This window comes from Montipora foliosa, chromosome 7, assembly GCF_036669935.1.
Source record: "Montipora foliosa isolate CH-2021 chromosome 7, ASM3666993v2, whole genome shotgun sequence".
Taxonomy (NCBI): Eukaryota; Metazoa; Cnidaria; class Anthozoa; order Scleractinia; family Acroporidae; genus Montipora; species Montipora foliosa.
In genome coordinates, this window is record NC_090875.1 from 35,566,189 (window position 1) to 35,573,688 (window position 7,500).

Sequence of the window (7,500 nt, forward strand, 5' to 3'; positions counted from 1 at the left end):
ATTGGGGACAGTTAATTAAACTTAACTAATTCTAAAATTAACAAACATCCTATCCATAGTCATCAAGTTAAAAACTGCTGTTAAAACTATTAACAAGTAGTTAAGATAAACTTAGGCTCGATTTCCGCCGCTCACATAGCGACGTCTGAGAAAAAATTGCAATAGCAATGGATTTGAGAGCTGTATTTTGACGTTGGTGCCACCTGGAAAATTAATTGAAGTTTTCGAACTCAGGCGGTATAAAAAGATACAATCCCCATTCTCCAGCTTCTCAAACACTTCTTGTTGTCGAAATCGTGGATGTTTCCTAATTTGAAAGCATTGTAAAGCTCGAACAGGCCGGGTCAAACAACACCGCCGCAGCCAAAAAATGTGATTTATGCCGGACCGATTTGTGCTGGCGAGTTTCTGACTGGCGGAGATTAACAATGGCTCACCTCACGCGTCCAGACGTCATTTCGGGAGTGAGCGCTGGCTCATTTCCCCAAACAGTGGCTGCTAATCGAGCCTAAGATAAACCATACTTAATGGAGAGGAATGGTTTGGAAGGTCGGCAAACATCAAAGGAGCAGACAAAGATGCCAAGATTTAGGTTGGAAAGTCCACGACCGTGCACAATCTTTTCTTTTGCGCTCATACACTATGCATTAATTACGTAACCAACACTTTTCTATTGGTTAGTTCCTCAGTACGGAGTAAACAACTATTGTGCTTTGTGCACGGTCAAGGCCAAAAAAGAGAACAAAAACCTACAACAAAGAAATTTGTTGGGTTTCATAACCATTCCCCTCTATTAACTATGGATAAACTATGTAACCAAAAAATCTCAATTATCATTTCAAAAATCATTGCTAAATCATAAGTGAAAAAGCCTATCAGGTCAGCGTAAAAATGTCACGTGCATGAACTTTTTTAAACCAATAAAACATTCTTCATTAGAATTCTTTATACAAAGCATAGCTTGTTTTTCTTGTATGCTAATGTTCTCCTCTCACAATTTGAACCTTTGTTCAGACTCCAGAGTGACATGCCTTTTGTCAAATGTTTTTGAAGAAGTTCAATAAACTAGCAGGTCGTATTTTATTGGGCCTAAAATCACTTGGCTTTGCCTCGTGGGTTAAAACCTGATAAAACAATCCTGCTCGTTTATCAAACAGTACTTAAATGATAAACTCATGAGTCAAATCTCTGAGGTCTCGGTTTCGCAAGTTTTTAACATGATTATGGATCAAAGAATACTATCCATCAGACTCTCATGGATAAATGCCATGCGTTGGGTAACAGTATGGATGTGTGTATGTAAAATGAGTGATCACCTTTTGTAAACTTGTAAATGCTGTGCACGCGCACAGTGCCTGTATGGTTGCTGCAATCTAAATTCTCGTCAAATAGCCTTAGTTCTGAATGACTCGGAGATTTGACAATTCTTCAAAAATTCTAATAAAATTCCCCAGGGTAGGAACCTAACATCAATCAAAAGAGTCAAAGAAGGCCCCACCCAGGGACAAAGAATCTCAACAAACAATACTATAATACCATATAAAACAAATAAAAGAACATTTGAAACTGGGTATGTTCGTGATTTATATGTTCTGCATGTCGAAACACCCGCGGGTAAGTGAACCGTAAAATACTCTGACCTTGTGGTGGAATTCTATTTCAATCATTTAAGGATAAAAACTTTATCGGAATAGACAATATCTGCTTCGATGAAAGTTTAAGTTTTCGAATTATGGCGGCGAAAACAAATAAAAACTTCATACCTTTCTCCAACTGAAGCGTGACTAAGGGACAGACTTGGTATCCGCGTTTGAATTGTTAATAATAATAATAATAATAATAATAATAATAATAATAATAATAATAATAATAATAATAATAAAAGAAAGGTGACACACGTTAACACCAACCCAGTGTAGCCAACACATCACGCATGCGCAAAACCATTTCACCCGGCCATGGACAGCTGTTTCGGCCTTTTGGGGCGCATTAGCATGGCGTAGCTAACATACAGGCGAGTGTTTTTTGGCACCCCTTTAAGCGGCAGCTACGCCATGCTGATGAGACTCAAAAGGCTGAAACAGCTGTCCGTGGCTGCTAATTGATCGGGTGAAATGGTTGTGCGCATGCGTGATGTGTTGGCCACACCGGGTTGTTCACTGGCGAAAAATGTCTGATTGGTCGAGGCCTTGTCATGTGACTTCAATACCTCAAATCAAACATGGCTGCCATTCGGTGTTTATTAGATCAATTTTATTAGATCTCCGTCGACAAAAAAGACCCTTTTTCAGGCCAGTAAAACGGACGAATGTAGACTGCATAGTGCGTTTCTATGCCAGCGAGATTCTCTTTTAAGCCAACAGGGCTACGAGGGAAATTTCTTTTAAAATTTCAAGGTCAACGCGAGTCTCGGTTCAGGCTAGTGTTCGAGTGGAAATTCGTTTGTGGAGCTTACCAGCTAATGGTTACCATCTTGATTTCAATTCATGCGTTTATCTTTTAAAAAGTGGAACAAGAAAGATACCACTAAATTTCCAAATGGTTTCTCTTCCAACTAAATAGTTACACACTGTTTCCCCGGGGTCCCGCATCTAACAGGAAATGTTAAGATTTTCGCATTTTTTTTCAAAATTAAGTTGTTAAAATTGCCATTCAAGAGGTCCCTAGAGGAAAATTTATTAAGACCAAAGGGAAAATTAAGAAATGTATCTCAGTCGTTCAAAAATAAAGTTTAAAGTGAATTTAGCAGTAATAATAACCAAAATCATACTTGACATGTCATAGCACCTCATATTGGGTACACTAGAAGCCCGGGGAAGGGGGGGGGGGGGGGGGGAAAACTCCCATATGGAACAGACGGGGATGCTCGTCGGAAATTTTGAATTTAACCCCCAAAGGAGACCATCTGGGCGTGGCTCAAGCTTTTTGTGACCCCTAAAGGAGACTAATCTGGGCGTGGCAAAATGCCACTTGTTTGCTTTCCTCCAAATTATAGAAATAAACATAGATTAGGTTAACTCTGAATAGCCAAAACAACAATATTTGATTCAAAAGTCTAGCTTACCAGCAGGGAGAATTTTACTGTAGCAAAATATTACTACAGCTAATAATACGCTTTCACCACATTGTAGTGGGTTAATGTGACAACAAAAATACTTAATCAGGAATTGATTTTATCTTCCAGCAATAAAACAGCAGGAGGATATAAAATTAGGTATTTTCAAAGTTTAGAAAACTTGTTGAAGGTGATTCAGTGCCACCCTCCAAAACTCTTCACAAATTTCACGCTGGCCTACTAAGTACTTCCAGTACAACAAATTTATCTAATCTCTCTTTGCGGACTCTGGTTGCAACACAGCTGCTTCAATAATTTTGATCCCCTTGCATTAGATTTAACTTTTAGAAAAACCATAACTTCATATTTCCGTAATAATCGTTCAAAGACATTGAGCAAAAGCATACAAAGCTACATTTGAAAGGGACATAATCCCATGTTGCAGTTTTCTGGATAAGACTTCACAGAAATAACTCCTGTTACCTTTCCATATGTAAAGAGGTCCCATGATTTATGAGTCAATTAGTCAATGAGTCATGAGTCATGAGTCAATGAGACTCACAGTCAATATAGCAATAATTTATTGATCAAGCCTAAGCCCTCGTTTCAGTGATTAGGCCTAAGCACTCTATGAAATTTTAGCTTTCATTTTATGGGTTAGGGTAACTGCACTAACTCATTGACTCATGACTCATTGACTCATAAATACTTAAGACTCATATGTAAAAGATATTTCAACATTAGATGCAATGAATTTTTTAGCAATTGCTGTAAATAATAGTAAGCATTCCTACCATTTCAAAGGATGAATAAATTAAAGTTGAATGCAGTAAGTGTAAGAAGTAAAAAAAGTGGAAAGTGGTCCAATTTATTTAAGCTGTAATCAATTTCCATCCTTGCTTTAGTCCCTGGATAGGGTTAAACAATGGTGGTGAAGTGAAACCGGGTTGTTCACTGGCGAAAAATGTCTGCGCATGAGTCGCGCGATATGCCACGTGACGCGTTTCCGGGACTATCATTGGCTCTCGTGAAAAAACACTCCCGAGAAGAACAGAAAAATGGGGTCTGCCTAATGTGCGAGCCAGCGAGTCACAATGCGAGCCATGCGAGCCAGGGTGCGAGCCATGCGAGTCACCGTTTTAACGTGAAAAATAATCAAATAATGGAAGTGTAGCGAATACCGTCCAAATAATCATATTCAGCGACATTGTACAGCTATTTTTACAGCAGAAAACCTGTTGGCCGTAAAGGTCGCAGCGCGCACGCAAAGCTGTCACGCTCTCCCTCTTTCATCGATACATTTATTTAAATCTCTTGTTAGATGTTTTGGTGTGTAGTATCGCTTTATATTTTTACTTGTTTGTATTTTTGGACTCACCCCACGGGCTCGTGAAAATAAGACACAACTTGTAAAAACATACCGCGATACTAAACACCAAAACACCTAATAAGATCTAAAACGCTGTGTTCTTTTATAACATGATACGAGTTACACTAACTGCAAGTAGCGACGGTTTTAATTTCATAGATGAGTATTTATAAATATATATTATTAGTTTTTAAGATCTTGAATATTATTTATTGAAAGGAGTGCAAATTTCGAAGAAACCTACAGTCGAAGATGCGTGTTGACTTGTGCCATTGGCATAATCAAGGTTCAGATAACATCAATACTGTACAGATTTCATAACACCATCAAAGTCACGCATTCTCTGTAGTCATTAGAGAGCGGTGGAGACAGAGACGTTCTTTTTTTGTTCTTTGTGTTCTTGTTATTGTTGCTGCTGCTCACAGCTTGTTCACCAATTCCCAACAATTTTAGAAATTTCAGTAGAATCCCGATTTTTTGTAGCTCCCGATTTCTTTAAACCTTCTATTATTCGAAGCGATCTTTTGGTCCCTTTAACAATGAGAGCCAAAACAAGTTAGGAGAAATTTACCCTCATTCCTATATATCTTGAAACATTTTTCGTTTCTCTGGGAGGTTCGAGAAATCGAGAATCCATTGTATAAATCGAACTGACTTACTCTCATCACTACTTTTTAGGTTCATTTTATTTAGTTACGTAGGTACTAGCCAGTGAGTGTCTTGCTTTGCAGAGTGTTGAAAGACCTCATTTTAAAAGTAGATAGGTATAAGAAAATCACTTCGCAAATGCAACAGGCTTCATTTTACCGAAAAGAAATTTTAAAACATGTAAACTGAAAAACGATGAGCCCACCGTCCGTGATGACGTTTTTTGAGAGAGGGAACGGGTGAGACTTTATGTTTTCAAGTCTATTTCTTTCTTCTGCTGTTCAGTCAAAGGTGTTTCTATTAACAGTGTCATTCCAGTTTTGTATGTTTTTCATTTTGTGTGTTTTCCAGTTTTTCATTTTTCATGGCATGGCTCGCACCCTGGCTCGCATGGCTCGCACCATGGCTCGCATGACTCGCTGGTTCGCACCTAATGTGCGAGCCATACGAATTTCGCATTTAAGTCTAAGCACCCATTTCAAGTAGCGCTGATTAACAGTTATTAACTCTAAGCACCCATTTTAAAACTGTTAGCTTTCAATAACTGTGTGACTCGCATGCTGACTCGCAGCCATGACTCGCATGGTTCGCTTCTTGGCTCGCATGGCTTGCAGCCATGGCTCGCATGGCTCGCCCCTTGAAGAAGCGTGTCAGGAAGATGCATCGTCCAGAACAAAAACCTTCGCATTCTTTGGTTCCTTGGAACGCTCCGTTTCTTGAGACAAGGATATACTTGACCTTTTCCGTATATGCTCATCAGGCCCAAAGAAAATAATTTGGAGAATCCACTGCAAAAATGCCACAAAGCAGATAACTAACGAGTAAAAGCTTTTTTCGTGTCCTTTGTTTAATTTGATCGGTGATGTGTTTTCCTGGTCGTTAAGGCATTTGTGGTCAACGTTGACTTTCTTTGAAACATTTCCAGTCGTGCTCTCGCCCATCTCTTCCATTTCTAAGATTAAAACCGAGATGAGAAAGATTGTGTCGCTTCTTGTTGGCAAAATAAGTTCAGCACAGATGTCCGCCATATTGTGGAATAAACTCGTTCCCAGTCTTTGATTCTTATTGCTAGGGCCTGGGAAAATTTAATACAAGTGCACATGAATCCGGGAACGGGGATCAGGATTTGTCACAGTAAAATAGGCCATTTGCATGATGGCGTCATTTACTACCAAGAGCAGACTGCTTTGAGTTGCTTCTATATTACCAGGCAAATTGAAACCATTGGTTTTTTTTTGTTTTGTTTTCAGGAGAGATAAGAAGAAAAATCTGAATAACGGAGCATTTTGAAAAAGGCTTCTGGACTACTGGACTCGCCCGGTAGTAAAATGTACCATCATGCAAATGGCATATTGCAATCACCTGTAGGGAATTTACTGAATACTGATTGGCTGAGACACTTTTGACAACTGTAGTAAATTCGGCTTGTGGTTATATAACTAGGACGTCACGTTTTGGTGTTACGTAATTACTTAGTTGCTATATATGGCAATCCAGGCAGAACATGAGTAGCATTTCTCCGTTTTTAATTTTGTTTTCCGCGTCGGCAAAAGGAAAAGTTGTCACTCTCCTGCTAAGTATTGTCTTTGTGCCTAGAGTCTTCTGTGCGTATCTTTGGTAGGTTTCAGGGGGTAGATTTTATCCGGTGGATACGGTACAACCAATGGCGGCGAACCTGATGCAACGCGAAGGATTGATTTTTTTTTTTATTGGGTCTTAAAAAGAATATACCCTTATGAAGCTCAAGTCGATAAAGAGCACCATCGCTGAAAAATAAATGTCTCCTTCGTTTAGACTTCTCAGAAATTTAATTACCCATTTGCATCCAAATTTTCCTCTTAAAGGAAAAAAAAAAATGTTATTTCGAAGACTACTTCCAGCCACTGCACACTAATGGCTGATAGTGTCCAATGCCTCAGCCAATCAGATTACAACATTTGCATTAGTATACTAGTAGAATTCTACTAATTCTTGTTAGTCAAGAAGTATTTGAAAGAAAACTTGTTGTCAATTTTTTGCTTCATTATTCAGTGTTTCTTCACAAAAGGCTTTGGTCCTGAACTCCAGTGAGAAGTTTATTTGTATAGTTATAGCAAATGTATTGTTTGTTTCATCAAACGTTTAGTTGGAAAAAAGTATTTCTGCCTTTGTGGATTCATCGTGTTATGTAAATATTACCTAATTTACATGCGTGGGTTGAAATTTGATATGGGAGCAGTTTTCATGACGATGATAGAAATTCTTGCCGTTTAGTAGTACGATAATTTGAGAGGGACAAGCACGTACCAAAAGCAACCCTGTTTACGCTCACGGAGCTTCTAGTTCTATAATTTGCATCGGACCACGTGAGTTAATGTAGGACAATACAATGTGGTGTGGTCAGTGAACACGTGTGATTCTCTTTCTTTAAATATTTCAGTAATCAAGA

General features: G+C 38.7%; 1 protein-coding gene across 1 annotated transcript in view; it reads left to right on the forward strand.

The window, feature by feature from the left end:
• LOC138009431 (sulfotransferase 1B1-like) overlaps positions 1–251 on the forward strand; it is a 7,739-nt gene extending 7,488 nt beyond the window's left edge. The window contains exon 3 of the mRNA XM_068856445.1: positions 1–251. This exon is cut by the window's left edge and continues 3,264 nt beyond it. The gene's annotated coding sequence lies outside the window, so the exon portion shown is untranslated.
• The last annotated feature ends 7,249 nt before the right edge of the window (positions 252–7,500 follow it).